Here is a 21,643-nt window from a genome sequence, read left to right as displayed (position 1 = left end):
AACCCAGCAGATATATACATATATATAAGTTCTATTTCAGAATAATTTAGTTGCAGTGGAAAGGAGGTTATTATTGGCTATTACTATCTGTAGTAATATAACAATATAAAAGCATAAAAATAACACTTACAAAAATGTGTAAGGGAAAGAAAGAGGAAGGATAAGAGTAGAAAAATATCACCATCACTGGATCCAGCAACAGCTTTGATTACTGCAGTTTCCAAGTCCGCTGGTTGAAGTGATGGTCACAGTCTTGACCTGTCAGAAGTGGGGGAAGCCCCTGAAACACAGAGTTCAATGGGTTAACTAACATACATTCAGATTTTTGCAGAATGTGGGAATGCGCAGGTATCTCCCTTTGGGAGGTGGGGGTTTTACACCATCTGATGGAGCACTGTGGATAATGCTTAGTCCCCTGGTGAAAGGCCCCGAAAACGAGTCTGGGGGCACTTTGGAGGTCTTTGGCTGTCTACGACACCTTCTAAAACAAGACAGCTGCCTCTCGTATCAGTGTAATTGAGCCAGTTATGCCTCACCAGAAGGGATGGATACCCTCAGGCCTACGTGTGAATGTCCCAGTATCTCCCCAGGGAGCTTTACACCTGAGCTGGTCATGTAAAGGAGAACACGGTTGTGTTAAAAAACAGTACTGTACCTCAGCATGGTCTGTTTCTTATTTGCCTTCTCCCTTATCTGGATCAAAACCCAGCTTGTGGCCTCCAGTAGTGGGTATTCCTCTGCTCAGTCTGATGCAGATAAGAGGTTTCACTACCAACAAAAAAACTCTTCTCCTTCCCTTCTTTTGGGGGCAGGGGATGCAAACCTGGCCTCAGCAAAGCACCCACTGCTTTTGCACATTGACAATTGTTTGAGTTATTAACCATTAATGTTTCAGTTTCTCACAATCTGTAGCATTAATTAAATTCTGACCTGCTTCTGTCATTTGGACTCTGCAGTTTTTCATATTGTAAAACTCAAAATCTTGGTTCTAGATCAGTTTTGGCCCATGAGTTTCTACTGGCTTTCATAAGTCATTCAACTTCCAGAAAAGCACACCCATATGCTTCTCTTCCTCCAAGGACCAGTAGGTAGTTACGTTTTAATACACATAGGTAGTTACTGTCTTCAAAGAGCAGAATGTGAACCCCTCATTTTCTCTTATACTTTTGGTGGTATGGCAGTATCCAAATGGCATCGAAAGTGTTTTGAAGAACAGGTACATTGCACTAAAGATGGAGGTTCACAAGAACTGACACTGTTAGATACCTGAGAATTGGTTTACGTATTGTTTATTTCTCAGGGATGAAACCCTTTCTCTTGTGTGAGGCTCTCCGTAGATGATAAGGGCTTTTTCATGCAGAAACATTCGTATGAATGCCCACACAATCACATGTGAAAGCTATCTTTCTGCTAACTACTGTCTGCTCCAGTGGATTCTAGTTTCTAATTGTCCCAATAATCATCTATCTCACAGGAAACACACGAAACAGGATAAAATCCTTTTATTTTGGTAAGGAAATCAAGTCCGTACAAAGACATTTTATTCTAAAGAAGAAATAAGAAGAAATACAATAGTTGAAAGTAGGATAGGAAATGTCTAAAACATATGTCAATCAAAAGCATCAACTGGACTGTAACAGAACCTTAAGCAGGTTTTTTTTTTCTAGAGAAGGAATCCTGAATCCTGAATCCAAAATGCTCCAGTAGGATCAGAAAACAACCTGGCAGTATGAAAAATCTGGGTCTGGAGACCATGATAAGGACAGAATGTTAACACAGAGGTACAGTCTAGAGTCTTATGATGAAGAAGTTATTTTTAATTTGTTTGCTTGCTTGCTTGGTGTTTCTTTTGTTATATTTTGTTTTTATGTTGTACAGTTTAGTCAGCTGCTTCAAACCATCAAATTATTTTGCTTTCTGGTGTGAAATCTTTATCTTAATTTACCTGTGAGGCCTGTCTTGCAGCACAGTAAACTACTATTATATGACTGCCCCATCTAAGTGGTGGGACTGGGGAAGAGCAGGCTCAGGGGACATCTTGCCGATGTATCTAAATACCTGAAGAGGTAAAGTGAGGACAGAGCCAGGCCTCTTCCAGCAGAGGGCAGAAACAGAAGAAGAGGCAATGGGAATTGACTGAAACACAGGAGGTTTCCTCTGGACGCTGGGAAACCTTTTGAACTTTGAGGGTGATTGAACACTGGCACAGGCTGCTCAGAGAAGTGGTGGACTCTCCATCTTTTGAGATATTCAGAATTTGTCTGGAAAGTTGCTTTGAGTGCTTGGATGGGAGGATTGGACAAGGTAAACTTCAGTGATTGTTTCCAACCTCAAGTATTCAATGATCCTCTGTAATGGAAAGAGAATCAACCCTGGGGTCACTGGGGGATTGAGCAGAGTGGCCTGCAAGCCAGAGGGTCATATCAGAAAGAAAACACACTGTTAAATCTTCTTTCCTTTCCTTTCCTTTCCTTTCCTTCCCTTCCCTTCCCTTCTCCTTCCCTTCTCCTTCCCTTCTCCTTCCCTTCTCCTTCCCTTCTCCTTCCCTTCTCCTTCCCTTCTCCTTCCCTTCTCCTTCCCTTCTCCTTCCCTTCTCCTTCCCTTCTCCTTCCCTTCTCCTTCCCTTCTCCTTCCCTTCTCCTTCCCTTCTCCTTCCCTTCTCCTTCCCTTCTCCTTCCCTTCTCCTTCCCTTCTCCTTCCCTTCTCCTTCCCTTCTCCTTCCCTTCTCCTTCCCTTCTCCTTCCCTTCTCCTTCCCTTCTCCTTCCCTTCTCCTTCCCTTCTCCTTCCCTTCTCCTTCCCTTCTCCTTCCCTTCTCCTTCCCTTCTCCTTCCCTTCTCCTTCCCTTCTCCTTCCCTTCTCCTTCCCTTCTCCTTCCCTTCTCCTTCCCTTCTCCTTCCCTTCTCCTTCCCTTCTCCTTCCCTTCTCCTTCCCTTCTCCTTCCCTTCTCCTTCCCTTCTCCTTCCCTTCTCCTTCCCTTCTCCTTCCCTTCTCCTTCCCTTCTCCTTCCCTTCTCCTTCCCTTCTCCTTCCCTTCTCCTTCCCTTCTCCTTCCCTTCTCCTTCCCTTCTCCTTCCCTTCTCCTTCCCTTCTCCTTCCCTTCTCCTTCCCTTCTCCTTCCCTTCTCCTTCCCTTCTCCTTCCCTTCTCCTTCCCTTCTCCTTCCCTTCTCCTTCCCTTCTCCTTCCCTTCTCCTTCCCTTCTCCTTCCCTTCTCCTTCCCTTCTCCTTCCCTTCTCCTTCCCTTCTCCTTCCCTTCTCCTTCCCTTCTCCTTCCCTTCTCCTTCCCTTCTCCTTCCCTTCTCCTTCCCTTCTCCTTCCCTTCTCCTTCCCTTCTCCTTCCCTTCTCCTTCCCTTCTCCTTCCCTTCTCCTTCCCTTCTCCTTCCCTTCTCCTTCCCTTCTCCTTCCCTTCTCCTTCCCTTCTCCTTCCCTTCTCCTTCCCTTCTCCTTCCCTTCTCCTTCCCTTCTCCTTCCCTTCTCCTTCCCTTCTCCTTCCCTTCTCCTTCCCTTCTCCTTCCCTTCTCCTTCCCTTCTCCTTCCCTTCTCCTTCCCTTCTCCTTCCCTTCTCCTTCCCTTCTCCTTCCCTTCTCCTTCCCTTCTCCTTCCCTTCTCCTTCCCTTCTCCTTCCCTTCTCCTTCCCTTCTCCTTCCCTTCTCCTTCCCTTCTCCTTCCCTTCTCCTTCCCTTCTCCTTCCCTTCTCCTTCCCTTCTCCTTCCCTTCTCCTTCCCTTCTCCTTCCCTTCTCCTTCCCTTCTCCTTCCCTTCTCCTTCCCTTCTCCTTCCCTTCTCCTTCCCTTCTCCTTCCCTTCTCCTTCCCTTCTCCTTCCCTTCTCCTTCCCTTCTCCTTCCCTTCTCCTTCCCTTCTCCTTCCCTTCTCCTTCCCTTCTCCTTCCCTTCTCCTTCCCTTCTCCTTCCCTTCTCCTTCCCTTCTCCTTCCCTTCTCCTTCCCTTCTCCTTCCCTTCTCCTTCCCTTCTCCTTCCCTTCTCCTTCCCTTCTCCTTCCCTTCTCCTTCCCTTCTCCTTCCCTTCTCCTTCCCTTCTCCTTCCCTTCTCCTTCCCTTCTCCTTCCCTTCTCCTTCCCTTCTCCTTCCCTTCTCCTTCCCTTCTCCTTCCCTTCTCCTTCCCTTCTCCTTCCCTTCTCCTTCCCTTCTCCTTCCCTTCTCCTTCCCTTCTCCTTCCCTTCTCCTTCCCTTCTCCTTCCCTTCTCCTTCCCTTCTCCTTCCCTTCTCCTTCCCTTCTCCTTCCCTTCTCCTTCCCTTCTCCTTCCCTTCTCCTTCCCTTCTCCTTCCCTTCTCCTTCCCTTCTCCTTCCCTTCTCCTTCCCTTCTCCTTCCCTTCTCCTTCCCTTCTCCTTCCCTTCTCCTTCCCTTCTCCTTCCCTTCTCCTTCCCTTCTCCTTCCCTTCTCCTTCCCTTCTCCTTCCCTTCTCCTTCCCTTCTCCTTCCCTTCTCCTTCCCTTCTCCTTCCCTTCTCCTTCCCTTCTCCTTCCCTTCTCCTTCCCTTCTCCTTCCCTTCTCCTTCCCTTCTCCTTCCCTTCTCCTTCCCTTCTCCTTCCCTTCTCCTTCCCTTCTCCTTCCCTTCTCCTTCCCTTCTCCTTCCCTTCTCCTTCCCTTCTCCTTCCCTTCTCCTTCCCTTCTCCTTCCCTTCTCCTTCCCTTCTCCTTCCCTTCTCCTTCCCTTCTCCTTCCCTTCTCCTTCCCTTCTCCTTCCCTTCTCCTTCCCTTCTCCTTCCCTTCTCCTTCCCTTCTCCTTCCCTTCTCCTTCCCTTCTCCTTCCCTTCTCCTTCCCTTCTCCTTCCCTTCTCCTTCCCTTCTCCTTCCCTTCTCCTTCCCTTCTCCTTCCCTTCTCCTTCCCTTCTCCTTCCCTTCTCCTTCCCTTCTCCTTCCCTTCTCCTTCCCTTCTCCTTCCCTTCTCCTTCCCTTCTCCTTCCCTTCTCCTTCCCTTCTCCTTCCCTTCTCCTTCCCTTCTCCTTCCCTTCTCCTTCCCTTCTCCTTCCCTTCTCCTTCCCTTCTCCTTCCCTTCTCCTTCCCTTCTCCTTCCCTTCTCCTTCCCTTCTCCTTCCCTTCTCCTTCCCTTCTCCTTCCCTTCTCCTTCCCTTCTCCTTCCCTTCTCCTTCCCTTCTCCTTCCCTTCTCCTTCCCTTCTCCTTCCCTTCTCCTTCCCTTCTCCTTCCCTTCTCCTTCCCTTCTCCTTCCCTTCTCCTTCCCTTCTCCTTCCCTTCTCCTTCCCTTCTCCTTCCCTTCTCCTTCCCTTCTCCTTCCCTTCTCCTTCCCTTCTCCTTCCCTTCTCCTTCCCTTCTCCTTCCCTTCTCCTTCCCTTCTCCTTCCCTTCTCCTTCCCTTCTCCTTCCCTTCTCCTTCCCTTCTCCTTCCCTTCTCCTTCCCTTCTCCTTCCCTTCTCCTTCCCTTCTCCTTCCCTTCTCCTTCCCTTCTCCTTCCCTTCTCCTTCCCTTCTCCTTCCCTTCTCCTTCCCTTCTCCTTCCCTTCTCCTTCCCTTCTCCTTCCCTTCTCCTTCCCTTCTCCTTCCCTTCTCCTTCCCTTCTCCTTCCCTTCTCCTTCCCTTCTCCTTCCCTTCTCCTTCCCTTCTCCTTCCCTTCTCCTTCCCTTCTCCTTCCCTTCTCCTTCCCTTCTCCTTCCCTTCTCCTTCCCTTCTCCTTCCCTTCTCCTTCCCTTCTCCTTCCCTTCTCCTTCCCTTCTCCTTCCCTTCTCCTTCCCTTCTCCTTCCCTTCTCCTTCCCTTCTCCTTCCCTTCTCCTTCCCTTCTCCTTCCCTTCTCCTTCCCTTCTCCTTCCCTTCTCCTTCCCTTCTCCTTCCCTTCTCCTTCCCTTCTCCTTCCCTTCTCCTTCCCTTCTCCTTCCCTTCTCCTTCCCTTCTCCTTCCCTTCTCCTTCCCTTCTCCTTCCCTTCTCCTTCCCTTCTCCTTCCCTTCTCCTTCCCTTCTCCTTCCCTTCTCCTTCCCTTCTCCTTCCCTTCTCCTTCCCTTCTCCTTCCCTTCTCCTTCCCTTCTCCTTCCCTTCTCCTTCCCTTCTCCTTCCCTTCTCCTTCCCTTCTCCTTCCCTTCTCCTTCCCTTCTCCTTCCCTTCTCCTTCCCTTCTCCTTCCCTTCTCCTTCCCTTCTCCTTCCCTTCTCCTTCCCTTCTCCTTCCCTTCTCCTTCCCTTCTCCTTCCCTTCTCCTTCCCTTCTCCTTCCCTTCTCCTTCCCTTCTCCTTCCCTTCTCCTTCCCTTCTCCTTCCCTTCTCCTTCCCTTCTCCTTCCCTTCTCCTTCCCTTCTCCTTCCCTTCTCCTTCCCTTCTCCTTCCCTTCTCCTTCCCTTCTCCTTCCCTTCTCCTTCCCTTCTCCTTCCCTTCTCCTTCCCTTCTCCTTCCCTTCTCCTTCCCTTCTCCTTCCCTTCTCCTTCCCTTCTCCTTCCCTTCTCCTTCCCTTCTCCTTCCCTTCTCCTTCCCTTCTCCTTCCCTTCTCCTTCCCTTCTCCTTCCCTTCTCCTTCCCTTCTCCTTCCCTTCTCCTTCCCTTCTCCTTCCCTTCTCCTTCCCTTCTCCTTCCCTTCTCCTTCCCTTCTCCTTCCCTTCTCCTTCCCTTCTCCTTCCCTTCTCCTTCCCTTCTCCTTCCCTTCTCCTTCCCTTCTCCTTCCCTTCTCCTTCCCTTCTCCTTCCCTTCTCCTTCCCTTCTCCTTCCCTTCTCCTTCCCTTCTCCTTCCCTTCCCTTTTCCTTCCCTTCCCTTTTCCTTTCCTTTTCCTTCCCTTCCCTTTTCTTTTCCTTTTCCTTTTCCTTTTCCTTTTCCTTTTCCTTTTCCTTTTCCTTTTCCTTTTCCTTTTCCTTTTCCTTTTCCTTTTCCTTTTCCTTTTCCTTTTCCTTTTCCTTTTCCTTTTCCTTTTCCTTTTCCTTTTCCTTTTCCTTTTCCTTTTCCTTTTCCTTTTCCTTTTCCTTTTCCTTTTCCTTTTCCTTTTCCTTTTCCTTTTCCTTTTCCTTTTCCTTTTCCTTTTCCTTTTCCTTTTCCTTTTCCTTTTCCTTTTCCTTTTCCTTTTCCTTTTCCTTTCCTTCAGTTTGGGCATCTTTTGACAGTCTCTAGAGAGCTCACAAAAGGAAGAGAGTTCAGTGTACTTCAGTTTCAGAGCTCTAGTCAGTTTTGGGTTTGGTCATCCTCCCAGTTGTAGAAGTGCTTGTGTGTGTATATCAACTCTATGAATTGCACACTCCAGCTTATGGAAATGGGACATCCACTTTCAAATCTGGGCTGAAGAAGGTCTTGAAACAATCTCTTTGTGTGTATCTGGTTGCTATTAACTGCAAGCTAAGAATGGGAAATCTTTCCTTTGATAAACTAGTCGGAATGATTATTATGTAGTTCATATGCATTGGTGATTTCTACAGCTTATCTCATTTATGAATGTAAAGAAATGAAAAATAGTTTGCCAGCAGTATTCCTGGATCTCTGAAAGCTGCCAATCTTGCCAGCATTTCACAAATACTTCCAGAAGTTGATAAATATTTTTTCTTTCTTATACTGACAAGATGCTGCAGTGAATGTCAAGGTAATGATAAGCATAAAAAGCCTGGATACAATTAAAAATTTCTTGTAGCCTTACTGTTTGAAAAACTCCAACTGGTTAGGTTGGCTTTAGTTTAATTTCCAGTGTCTAAGTATTCTTTGCCTACTCAAATAATTCATTGACTAGTTTCATTAAAATTGGATAGAGATAAGCACATCACAAAGATAAGCAAATTTTATGTGAAACTAGAGAGCAAAATTGTGGGGAGTGTACTAAGGCACTCCAGCAGTAGGAAAAGCAGTACTGTGAATGCATACAGTTTAAACACAGGAAAAATATTCAAACAAGCTAATGCTTCAGTCAGAGCCAGCCACTGAATAAGAGACATAAACCTGTAGATGAAATGACTGCACGTTTCGGTCCCCACAGAATTACTTGTGTAGCACAAGACTAAGTCAAAATCCATCATTTTTCCCATTTAGAAAAAAATATCAAAACCAAACCAAACAAAAACTAAACAAAAAGCCTTACTTGCCTCATGCCAACCCCCACCCCACAAAAAAAGGCCAAAGCAAAGAAACCCCTCCCCTGCAAATAACCCCCAAACAGAAAAATAAACCTACCAACAATCTGACTTGTTTACTTTGGGGCACTTTTAGTACTTTTGGAATTTTGAACAGAAATTTGGATTTTGGCAGTCTGATAGAGCAAGTTCACAGAAATTATTAAAAAACATTTACTGACAGAAGGCATGAAATAGTAGTATGAGAGAGCAGCAACTGACTTGCAGATCGGACGGCTGGAGAAAGAGGGGCTGATGGGGCAGGGGACTTCTGGCAGGAAATCTAGGCAGGAAATCTGCCGCTTATGACTAAAGGAACAAGAGAGAAAAGGCATAAGGAGACCTGGATCAAACAGAACTTGAATATGGGTGAAGCAGCTGTAAAGCTTCTTTTTATTCTGACTTTTTGGGTGTTTGATTTTTTCCCTTTCCTAATATTTTAAAAGTTAGATTTGGGGCTCCAGAAGTCAATGACTAATGGAGAACTAATTGAATGTATGAGTACAAATTGCTGTGGTTCCTCCTATTTATAGAAACAGCAGATTCATAAACCAAGATTTTACTAACACCTGGCTGCCAGAATAAAGTAAAAATAGATATTGTCACATGATGCTGTTTTAGGCACAAAAGGTGTTCAGGGACACTCTAATACACTATATGTTTGTGTACTGAATTAAAAGATATTTTTATACTTTTTCCTTATCTTTCTTTCCTTAAAAATATTAATTTAAAAATGATTTTTTTAATTTGAAAGAAGTCTTTCTTTAAAGGCCTTTAAAATCTCCTTTAAAATAAAATGGTCCAAAACTGAGTGTGTATGCACTAAAATTAAACAATCTGTGTGCCCAAACCAGAAGGTATGAGCATGGACTACAGATGATGCAGTGTCACTTGATTCAAACTTAATTTTTGCATCTAGTTTTGATGTTTTGGCATGAATTCTATGTAATATATATGGATCACCATGATCTTATTTTTAGAATTGAAGATAAGCTTATTTTAACATTGCTTCACTTCTGGAACACCAGTCAGTAGCATGGAGTTATCCATGCAGCCCACACAGCACTGGCAGGAGAGTTTCCTCTGAACTCCTCCAGCATCATGTCTAGTGAATGCCCCAACACAAAAGGCCTGAGTGCAGTTTGTTGGAGGTTTTTTGCCCATAAATCAGTTCTTTGTACACACTGTAGAAACAGTACAACAGGAATGAAGGACTCTGGTATTTTTGCTCCTTGTCAGTCCAAGTGAATTGAAGCAGATTGTTATCTTTTGTAGGAACTTTAGAATTCTGTGCTATTGTGGGAAAATTATGTAGGCAAAATCATGAAGGATTTCTTTTTAAATTTTATTACTACTTTGTCAACTCTGTTCTGCTATTTTTTATGTTATATCCCTCAGGCAATAAATACTAATGCTGTTTTAAACTGTGATAAGAAAATCAATCCATGAGTTATTTTTTCATCTGTTGTTTTGCAGTACCTACACAAGAAGTTAAAACTTGTCCCAGGGCTTTACTTTCTGGTAAGATTAACTACAGCGATTAATGATTAACCAGGTCATTCAAGGCAGAACTCTGCAAGTGATGTGTTATTCATATGCGTCCTGAAATATTTGGTATACCATTTGATTGTAAGCATGTTACATTACAGGCATTATGAAAGATTCAGTTACAAACTTCACTTATATATAAAATTAAATTATGCCACTAGTTGCTTAAAACTTTTTTTTCTTTCCTGAAGAACTTGTTAATATTTTTCCTGGAAACAAGTTTGATGAGGCTTTGGTCAACCTGACCAAAGGGAGGTGTCCTTGCTCATGGCAGGGGAGTTTCAACAAGATGATCTTTAAAGTCCTTATGAAATCAAACCAAATCAAACCAAACCAAACCAAACCAAAAAACCAAACCAAACCATTCTATGATGCTGTGACTCTCTATTTCTGTGCTATTAAATATTATTTAACATTAAGTCAAGAAGTTTTGAAAATGCACTTAGGTGAATTCTGACCCTTGAAAACTTACTAATGTATGTTCTCCTCATGGTACTAATAGTCATGCCATGCTGGCCTGAATAGTTCTCTGGTGTTCTGACTGACTGGTAATCCTTATCACGTATGAACTTTTCCCTAAAATAAGGAGCATTGTCCGCCACTGTGATAAAACATTTGTGTGAATGCTTTTATATCAGACAGTATGATCTTTAAGATGACTTGAGGAACCAGTCTATATTTGGTTAGGAGATTTACACTTTGCCCACCTTACTCTTTCTCAAGAGGCAGAAAATGTAATGGCAAATCTCTTTCTACTAAAAGACAACATTAAGAAGAATTTTGCATAAATTTCCTTTGACATTTTTCTGTCCAGATTATTAAACCCCATAACTTTACAGAGGCAGAATGATCCCTAAGAAGAAAGTAAAGTCTATAATGATCTGAAAACCTATTAAATATTTAGGGGTGAGAATATTTTATTTTGACATTTATGTGCAGCATTGTAACAAAGAGAAAATAATAGGTAGGTGCTTATTCCCATTTATGGGGATCATGTCCTCTTATGGAAATATTGCTATTACCAGATGAGGAGTTTATCTCCACTTTAACAGTTACACACCTCCTTTTTCTTCCTGTGGAAGTGCACTTCAGTATGTGGAATATAACAGAAAATTGAATCTCTTCTCAGTGGTACCAAGATAAAAACTGTGATGTCTTTTGAGTGTAAGAATTTATGTTCTTTCCCTGAGTATTGCAGTGCTGATGGCTTGGAACTGGTCTTGGTGCTATGACTCCATATTAATCAACCCTGTGATTCCTGTCTTGTTTAATCAAGTACTTCATGTACAGTTTTTTGAGCTCTACTACCTTTCCACATCTTGAATCAATCAAATGCTGACTGGCTCTTATGTTAAGCAAATTAAATTTCAGATTCACACAGCCTTTGCTAGATTATTCTGCCATGGAAAAAATGTTATCATTTATAGAACTTGATTGAAAACACACAGTTGTGTAGCTCTAATAGCTAAAACTTATACAGTGCATAAACCAATCTCCAGGTAGTGTTTCATACATTCAAGTAGCACTTCCTTATATAGAATCATATAGAATTTTTTCAACAATTTTTTTCCTATTATTGAAAAGTATGTTTTAAAATACGCTCTGTACATTTTAGTCACTGCTAAATGGCAGTTGATATGGACAAGTGAGGATTTTGGTCTTTAATTTTTTAACTTAATTTCATTGTAATTATTCTTTCTTTCTTTTACTCTGTAGGCATAAATCTGAATCATCTGGAGAAATAAATTATGGGAAGTAGCATGATTTGAATTTCTTCAGGCTGTTTTCTAATATACAACATGAAATTCTTTAAAATATGTTTTCACTGTATCTATAAATAAGACTGTAATTGTTTACATGCAGATTTTTTTTAACACTACTGCTACTGGCAGAGTAGCTAGAATAAACTCCCTGAGACAGTCCTTCGAGAAATAAAATATGTATTTTAATTTAATCTTTTGGTAGCTCGGAAGTATTTTTCTGAGAAAAAATCTGAAAATAAAAACTCAGTTAACTTTTTTTTTTGTCTATGAGAATCTTTTAGAGAAGAGAGGAGCAGCTAGAAAAGAAATGCGGAAAATAAATAGAAGTTGTTTATTTTGTGATTACAAATGGTTCTGAGAAACCACAGCAAAGGAGTAATGGGAAAAACATGCACTTGCAGTATAACTCTTCACTCTACATAAACTTCACAGAGAATTAGTAGAAAGATGTTTTAAGTTCCTCTGTAGTTGTTCTGTTCAAACAAAGGGTTCCCATACACCAAGCATCTCCTGAAAAAGCAATTCTTCAAGATGGCTTTTGAGCCTTCATGAAAGCCAAAGGACATGTAAAGACATTATCATTTGGTTGGTTTAAATATATTATTTATGTAGAATGAGTTTAATTAATTAAGTCATTGGCTTTGAGTCAACATATGTTTAAACTGTCTGCTCACTCCCTAAAGACCTATGAATTGTCTAAGAATTAAGTCTTTCAGAACAGTAAGCAGATAAACAAACTTTTTTCTTCTTCTGTTCCCAGTTAGCAGTCCTTCCCATCTGTCTAAAATTATTTAATCTGTACATTAATTTTGTTGGGTTTCCTAATTTTATTTTTTTTTCAGATATAGTAGCAGCGGGTACTGAAAAATATCCCTCGGAAGGTCAACTCTCATTTAACAGGCATGGCTCTGTTCTGTTCCATCTCCATCCCTTACTTTCACTAAGGGCATTTTTAAAATCGCTCTCCTGATCATTATTCATGTGGAAAGTTTTCTACTGATTTCCTCAGAGTCTGGTGGTGTTTTTTAGTATAAGGCTGTTAGCAAAGGAGTTTGAAAGAGAATTTTACTACTTGAAACAGACTGGGAACCAATATTTAATCCTGGAGGGCGTATGAGGATTGCTTTTGGAATAGTCCTCCATCTGGGTTTTATTAGCTTACTTTAAACCATATTTGACCTGTGGGTAGGTTTAGTGAAATAATGGCTACCAAAATATGTTGTACGCTTGTTTTCCCCCCTTTTTTTCATTCCACAAGATGGACTGAAGAGGTGGGAATGGAATTCCTCTTCTATCTGCATCATCTCCATAGACATTCAACATCCTTACAACATGGCCTTGAATTTTTTGCAACACTGTTGATATACCTGGGCATAAAACACAGGGCAGTTCAGCATAATAGAAATTATTCCAGACATGATGTTTCAGGATAAGAATCTAATTTGAACCTCTGCCATGAGAGTTTACCTTGAATTCCTCTGTTTCTACCCATAGTAGGGCTTTATTGCAATTCTCTTCCAGGTCTTGAGCAGGAATGTCTTTACTGATTTTGGAAAAGTTTTGAAGTGCTTCAAAACAGGCACCCTAAATATGTTTCTGCACTAGAGATCCAAAGAGAGCATTTAAATTTTAAGTCCCAAACCTAATACAAATTAATTTGGGTTATCTCTGTGGGGAAAAAAATCAAATAGTAGCTTTTTTTATTATATGTAATTCTGATGACTCACACTAAGTCTCTTTTAGTGTCCCTCTCACTCACCCGTTTCTCTATGGGCTGTCTACTGGTTCCAGCTGAAAGGCTCTTGTGTTCGTACCAGTGTGGTAGGAAGGATGGGCCTAGCAGGGTACATGGCAGAACTGTAGACCATCTCTATGTAAAGATAACTGCACCAGTGAAATTCTTTAGATTTGTGCATTGTAGACTACATTTCATTTTACCTAAAGTTCTTTCTTGAGTGTCTTCATCAGCTCTATTGTGTGTGACACTGAGTGCCTGGTCTCCTTCAGATACAGCAGATTGGAATATGTAGAAGAGAGATAGAAAATGGCTAGTTTCAAATGCACAGAAGAGAGATAGAAAATGGCTAGTTTCAAATGCACAGCTAAGTGTTTGCCTAATACTTGCTACTGCAAAAGTGGGCTGGAATAGTGCCTAAAATTTTATAAATTTACTCTTGTTCAAATTTCAGAATGAACATAAATAGGCATATATGACTCATCAGTAGTGACTGTAGTGTGGACTACAAGTAAGAAAAAAAGGACTTTAGTCTTGGAAAGAGAGTAGTTCATAAATAAATCAAAATGGATTTATTACCTGTTCTTTCAGCTTTATTTTAATGGTACTAACATAATTTTTTTCAACTTGCATCCTAGAAGATGATCACAATTCAGCTCTAAAATTCTAAAGAACTTATAATGTCTTAATAAATGAAAATACATAGTTTTATGTTCTCAGTTGAGATAATTTCGTTTTTTATTTTCTTATTTTCAGCAGTCCTATTGAACCTTTCAGTTTCCTTGACAGATGAATAATGGCAGGCCCATGAGATGAATACTAGAAGTTCAGAAAACAAACTGAAAAATTTAAACTGTACAGAAATTACATGATATACATCTTTGCTTTAACCTTTCAGACTTTGGTGATTGATATTGCAATATCAGTACACTGATGCTAAAATAATTGCTTTAATTTTTATACTCTTTTTGCCAGTCACAGCTCAGCAAAGACCTTAAACTTCATTCAAATCCTTAAACAACATTCAGATCCTTCCAAGTGGCATGTCTCCTTTTCAGTCTTTCTGACTTCAGTTCAACAGAACAAAGTTTTTGGCTGATGCCTCAAAAAAAGTGATAAAATACTCTAAATGGTACTTAGAGTACCACTTAGATATCGAAGTATCCCCCAGTGCACTGGGTACGAACAACACTGTTTGAATGATAGCTCATATATGTCACTTCCATATTACCAGTACCATTAAGGCTCCGATTATCCAACACACACACATTCAACACTGTCAGTGGTTAAGCTGCTCCACTTTATAGGTATCACCCTACTCTCGTCCCAACTTGAGAAGATTTCAGCTCAATCAATTGTGTAACCTAGGGCTACAGTGTTATATTACCTAATTAACAAAAAGAGTTTTTCTATGTCAAAGCCATGGATACGGTATTTTCCTGTTTTCCTGATGTTACCTGGGAATATTGTAAGGCCAACTTCCTTTGTATTTGTGGTGTTTCCTTTACCAGAAATTTTGAAATGGTCAAAGGTCCTCCCCACCTGTCCTGACATGAATATGAAATATCTTGAGCAGATTTTACACTGCCTTAAATATTGTGCAGTCATTGACATTTGTGTAAATGAGCACAAAGCATTCCCAAGTTGGAAAGACCATTTCACATAAATTTTTCATAGATAAAAAGGTACTCAGTGGGCAAGGGTTTGGCTGCTGAAAGCTAGCTTATGTTTGCTTATACGGCTGTGTTTAACTCCACTGTTTACTGTAAAACATGCTTTTCACTCTCCTTAAATCTGATGTGGAAGTGCTTGCATTACTAATGTATGTCCTTGTGCTTTGGAGATTCACATAATTAGTGAGAGCAGCCTGCTCATCCGTGGCAGACAAAAAACCAGCTTGACAAGAACAGGGGGATTCTTTCTGTCCATTCGGAGTGTTTGATGCCACAGATAAGGCTGACCCCTATTGTCACATCTCTGTCTGCCTGATGTTTAGACATTAAGGTAGTGCAAAGCCAAATGACCCATTGCAGCTTGGAGGAAGGCATTGTGGACAGGTGGAATTTGCAGCCCATCAAGAATGTATGTTGGTGTTTAGTTTTCAGAGACCACAGCAGAGGCTGCAAGCCTCTCAATTGTGGAAAGAAGCACAAAAAATAACACACTTTTATAGATTTTTACTATGAGGACTGAAATGGACTGTTATTAACTGATTTTAAGTAAAAAATGTCTTCAGTGCCTTACTTTCTCAAAGTTTCTGTGTAGAGTTCTGCCTCTCTCCCTGTCACTGTGCACTTCTGAGGGAAGAAAGGCATTAAGATAAATCTTTAGGAAGTAAATCCATAGCACCTTTCTGCTTCAGTCTACCGCCATTAAAGAAGAAAGAGATTCCCAAATTTTTATTAATGATTTTGGGTCTATAAATCCAATTAGTTAAATACAGATTTTTAAAACCAAGGACAGACACTCTGTGAATTGTGGTACTAATTATGAGATGAAAAATCTCTGGATTTAAATAAAGACTCTGAGTTTCACCTTAACTTGGCTCTCCCAGGAAAAAAAGAAACCCAAAAAAGCAAACCCCAATCTCTTGTTAATGAAAGACACTGTGATAGTTTGATGATGTATTTATAATACCCAGGCATTTCTACCTCTACAATATTCATGTGCATCCCTTCTTTGAAAAATGCTGATATTTGCTGGAGTAATTCATTCCAGGTCTCTGCTAGAATAAACAGCTGATATCTATCCCTCATTGTGGAATACACATAAAATGAAGTTTTTCTGTCCTGAATCAGGATTCATTGCAGAGGTAGGGTGACAGGTGTAAAAATGGAAAATAGTTTTCTTTGCTAATTATGTCATTCTTGAGGAAGGGAGGCTTTATTTAAAGACTTAAAATGTCATCTTTGCCATTAAGCAACATAAAGGTTCACATTTCACTCCTTTGGGTCTCCTGTGATGCATTTTAAAAGAACAAATGTCCATATTCTAATTTTGAGAGCAGTATTCTTAAAATATATTTTCTGTATTTTTCCTCTCGCTTTGTTTTTTTAGTTTAGCCCAGAGAAAGTACATTAGTTGCAGATGTTTTTCTGAAGCAACTATAAGCATCAGTTATTTGAAAGAGGTAAATTTTTGCCACCAGGTTAATTGGAAAGAGACAGCATAATCTAACTGTAATTTAAAACGTACAGAATAATAACAGCTGATCTCTTGATGATTATAAAACCTTTACCATATATGGAAAAATATATTGATGCAAGACAAGTGTGACATCTTTAAAAACCTGCATTCAGCTCTCCACAGACAAAAATTGAAAAGGTTACCAGAAACCTGTAAGAGCACAAATGAAAATACACACACAAGGCACAAAGTGGTCTAGGTATTTATTCAGATATATGTAGGAAGCACAAGCTCTTTACAGAAATGTCAATAACTCACCAGCAACCAGCTCACGTTAGAGTCTTGAGAAGGAGTTTTTAGCAGTATCTCAGAAGTTTCTTATGACTTAAATTATGGCAAGATAACTGTATCTTTAAATATTGTAGGGTTGTTGGGATAGAAAAAAAGATCTATGAAGTTTAAGGCTGAAATAGACATTGCATATGTATTCATTTTACCTGCATCTGTATTCATTTTACCTGCATCAGAAGTTTTTTTCCCAATTTTCAGTATTCCTGGGCATTAATAAATAATTCCTCTTACAGTCCTAAACACATAGGACAAACTTGTTTTAGAGTATTTTTTTCTCTAAAAAATGTGCATTAAACTAGAGAAAAAGGGAACTGATAACATTTTAGAGACTTCTCTTTTCACAAAAGTAAACAACCCTGTCACCCCCAATAAAACAACAGAAAAGCCACACATATATTAGTTTGACACTTCATGTTTTTCAAATTCTCAAGAAAATTCAATCAAGGAATAATATAAAACTATATTTTATGTTGATATTAAAAAAAAAAAAATCTTCGCCTAGCCTTGGCCATAAAGTTTTTCTTTTGCCTTTTGGTCATGAGAAATTAGGACTTTCCAGTGTAATTCAGGGCAAGTCAGACAGCTGCTGCTCATAGCTAGTTTGATGAAACAATATGGTAAGATCCAGCCTACCTTAATCTGACACCAAACATCTTCCCTCAACCTAATTTACGTTTCCATTTCAATCACTATTGTATCTCTAATTCCTAAGCATGCATGTCTCTAATACCAAGACATGCATGTGGTGTTGTTTCAGCCCATCTGGCACCCAAGCACCACACACAGCCACTTGCTTGCTCTGCCACGTGTGGGACTCGGGAGAGAATCAGACGGGTAAAAGCTGGAAAACCCATGGGTTGAGATAAAGACAGCATAACAGAGAATGCAAAAGCCACACACACAAGCAAGAAATCCCAAACAATTAATTCCCTTCTTCCCAAGGGTAGGCAGGTGTTTCACATCTCCAGGACAGCAGGGTCCCCTCACGCCTCACAGTGACTCGGGGACACAAATGTCATCACTCCAAACGTCCCCTCCTTCCTCCTTCTTCCCAGCTTTAAATACAGAGCAGGATGTCAAATGGTCTGGAATATACCTGTGGCCAGTTTAGGTCACCTGCCCTGGCTGTGTCTCCTCCCAGCCTCCCATGTACCCCCAATCTCCTCACCAGCCTGGCAGTATGAAAAGCAGAAAATACCTTGGCTCTGTGTAAACCCTGCTCAAGAATAACTAAATCATCACTACATGATCAACCCTGTGTTGAGCTCAAATCCAAAACTCATCCCCATACTCCACACTGTGAGGAAAGTTAACTCTACGCCAGCCAAAACCACCACAGCACACGATGGGGTAGAATGGTTACTACAGTTCTGACTGTGAATAAACAGACAAGCTAGGAGGTGAGGATGGTAAAGAAGTTTTATTGGTAGAAAAGTGGAATGGACCTTAACACAAGGCATGGATACTTTAGCTGCAGAGATCATAATAGTCAGCCTACGTCTGGATTAGTTCTGTAGATGCACATTATTATTTGAGTCCAAGTGTACCTTGCTACTGTTTAATTTTACAGATTTAGTTAAATGGGTACAAAGTGTGTGACTGTTATTTTTCTTGAACAGAAGTGACCAAAAAATGTAGTGCATCCTAAATTAAATATCTATACTAGTTTTCCATTCTCAAACCCACTGTAGTGTATTACCAGAATTAACTAATGGAATCCATCCTGATAGCCAAATACTTCCCTTCTGTCCCAGTTTGAGGCAAACTGAGGGAAACTGTCCGGAAGTAACATCTCCTCCAAAGAAGGCAGGTTTCAGATGCCCCTCCCCCACAGGTTCAGGAAGGAATTCCTCAGAGGAAAGTGAAAAAAAAAGTTATTTATTTAGCAAGCAGAGTGCATGTAGGCATGGAAAAAAGAATAATGTTAAATAATAAAACCTCTTGCTTTGGAGAGAAACTGGTAAAATTCAAAGTCCTTTGTAGGCGTGGCTCTGCTCTCTCTCCTGGGCTGGGGCTCCAGTGTGGGCCCCTCCGGGCATAAGTGTAGGGCCTTCCAGTGATGTTCTGATGTTCTGGTGTTCTGAACAGTTCCAGAAGAGTTTTTGCCTCAGCTAGCAGGCCAACAACAAAAGCAAAGAATTTTAACTCTTCATCTCTCTCCTGAGAAAAGGAATAGAGAGCTGCTCTGCCACAGTGGTGAGAGAACGCAGGGCAGTGTATATGTCCTTGAGATACAAACCACTCTGAAAAATTTCCCTGGCTTCTCTCCTCTCTCCCTTAAAGGTACAGGAAGGCACAGGATTCATGTCTGGCATAAGGCAGACGATAGAGAATACGGTATCATACAGTCACCCCAGGACACCTTCCAAATGTCTGAGAGATCTGACTTGGACAGCTCAAAACCTATGCTGCCTATTTCTCCTAGTTTAGACAGGGAATGAGTATATCTGTATACTCAGTGAATATCCTTGTGACTATTGTCACTGGTGCTCATTTCACTGCTGAAAAAAAACCTTGTAATAGAATGAATCAACAATGGATCTGGAAACAGAATTAAAAAGTCATTAGCTCTAACTTCCTAGCCAATGAGGTTTCATCTCTTCCCCGGCACCAGTTTGCTGCACGTACATGGATATGGATCACAGATCTGTTGTGCAACTGTTCCTGAGAGGCATCCAAGCAGCATAGGTGTGCCTAAAATAAGCCATCTACAAATCACATTGCAAGCCAGTCTTCAATTGATGCTGGGCTTGATTTACTGGCTCTCTGTTTAGTAGAAGTAAGACTGGAGGATCGATGTTTGATGTACCCTAGTATTTTTAATCATGGTTCACTGTGAACTCTGACTGACCTGTGAGGCATTCAGTGATAGACAAAGCACTTTTGCATTAAGTGATGACTAATTATTTATTTCAATACATGGACACAGTCTGCATTAGGGTACAATTGGCACATCTCTCTTAACATTTGAAAGCTGCATAGCAAATAAAATTACAGTTAGATGTGTGAAGCTTTACTGCATTAAGAAGACTGAAAAAAATGTGCTAGTTGTTTCAAACAGAAAATGTTGTAGGAGCTTGAAGAATAAATGTTTAACTTCATTTAAAGTACCTACAACCATCTAATTTGTGCAGTGGGGGAGGAAAGCCTGTGAACCAAATAGTAAGTACAGTACAACAGAAAAGTGTTTCAAATTCTGTGAAAATGTATACTGAAGCTTCAACATTGGAAGAGACCTTTAAGGTCACCCAGTCCAACCATCCATTCAGCACTGCCACCATAACCCCTAAACCACTCAACCACATCACCCAGCACCTGATCCAGGTGCACCTTGAACACCTCCAGTGACTCACCACCTTCCTGAGAAACCTGTTCTTTTCTTTTCTAATATCTAATCTGAATCTCCCCTGCCCCAGCTTAGGACCATTTCCTCTTGTCCTCTCACTGTACAGGAAACTGTACAGAGTACTCTTACTCTGACATTCCACGTAACAAGTTAAAGGCTTGTATGCTTGTGAGAGTATGGACCAGATATTAAAACCAATTAGACTTTGGATCCCTTTGCTCCTCATCACTCCTCCCAAGAAACATCAGAAACCAAAACTTTTATTATAATATTTTTAAGGGTTTTTAATGTGTGTTGATATTACCTGAAAATCAGTCCCGATTTTTGTAGTAAGAAGGTGGTTACCACTTTCTTTATGAAATGCTTTTTTATGTTGTCAGCCATATCTAACCTCTTAAGGTAAAGAAGGGATACCTGCCTCACTTAGTACCCATTTCCTCTTAGGGAATTTCTGAAATCTGCAAGAGAAATGTCTATGATCTGCACAAGATTCCTTCTCTTCCTTTTTACAGAGTGAAATTTTTTTAGTAAGTGTATAGGCAGCAATATGAAAAGCTAGTAAGAGTACAAATTCATAAAGAATAAGCTAAATTATTGATAACTTAAATTAATCAATGCAGTCTAGATACAACTGACACAACCAATTAATTTGCTTGCAAACCACAATGTTTGCAGTTAAGCATCCCCCTTTGTTTTGGATTGATTATTCTTGGGATACTTTCATTATACTTTTGAATATGGCTCCCACATTTTTGAGCCTGTGTTCCTAGGAAATTTGCTTTATATTCAAAGCAGAAATGGAATTTAAGCCTTTAGCTTTATTTTATTTTCAAGAAACACTCTGAGCGTAATGAAACTAACAAAAAAATTGTCATGACATAAATGGGCAAGAGCTAAGGAGAGATTAACTGGAATTTTGTTGTCTGTGAAATGAAAAATTACTTGAGCAAATGCTGATTTTTTGAGTCCGAATAAAATTAAATCCAGTGAAATAAATTTGCTGAGAAAAACCACTCATCACAACTTTTTATTTACTTTCTTGTTGCTGGAAAGGTTTAAAGAGTTTATCAAGTGACAAAGCTCAGAATTTCACCACAGTGAGTTCATTTAAGTTTAAGATATTGATTGGATTTGTAACTGCTAACGTTTGTGGATGTACAGCTGCAACATCAAGTAAGAGAGACTTTAGGTCTCCGTCCTTGTTGTTTAGAAGTTTGTGAACATTAGGGGAATTACATGGAGGAGAATTACAGTTTGACATATTAATGCTGAGGTGAACACTTTTCTTGATTTTGCTATAAAAATGATATATCAACAAATAAAAGAAAAGAACCTTAGTATTTCTGACTCTGAGTTTAATTATTAGCTCTTTCCTACAGACAGTGACTTCTTAAATTACGAGACAAACTCCCAGGTAATTTAAATTGTTGCAGCTCATCTGAATCAGGTGTGATCATTTCTGTCAGCAGAAAATCTGCTTCTATAGAGGAACAAAAGAATCCAAAATTTGTTCAAAATTATTCTAACCTCAGCTAAAACATTATTTTTGCTTGCAGACAAAATTATCTGTATTAATAATCAAATATTATTGCTGTTGACAGCCCTTAGCAAAAGATCTTTTACAAGTGTTATTGAAAAGGAATGCCTTATTGTATCAGAAGAGATGCATAAATGCAGTTCCTGAGTTTTAAGGTGTTGTAATGAAATTTTCAGGGTAACATGGTGAGAGAGAGGTCA

This window comes from Corvus brachyrhynchos, unplaced genomic scaffold, assembly GCF_000691975.1.
Source record: "Corvus brachyrhynchos isolate BGI_N302 unplaced genomic scaffold, ASM69197v1 scaffold22, whole genome shotgun sequence".
In the NCBI taxonomy this organism is placed as follows: Eukaryota; Metazoa; Chordata; class Aves; order Passeriformes; family Corvidae; genus Corvus; species Corvus brachyrhynchos.
This window is presented reverse-complemented; position numbering follows the sequence as displayed.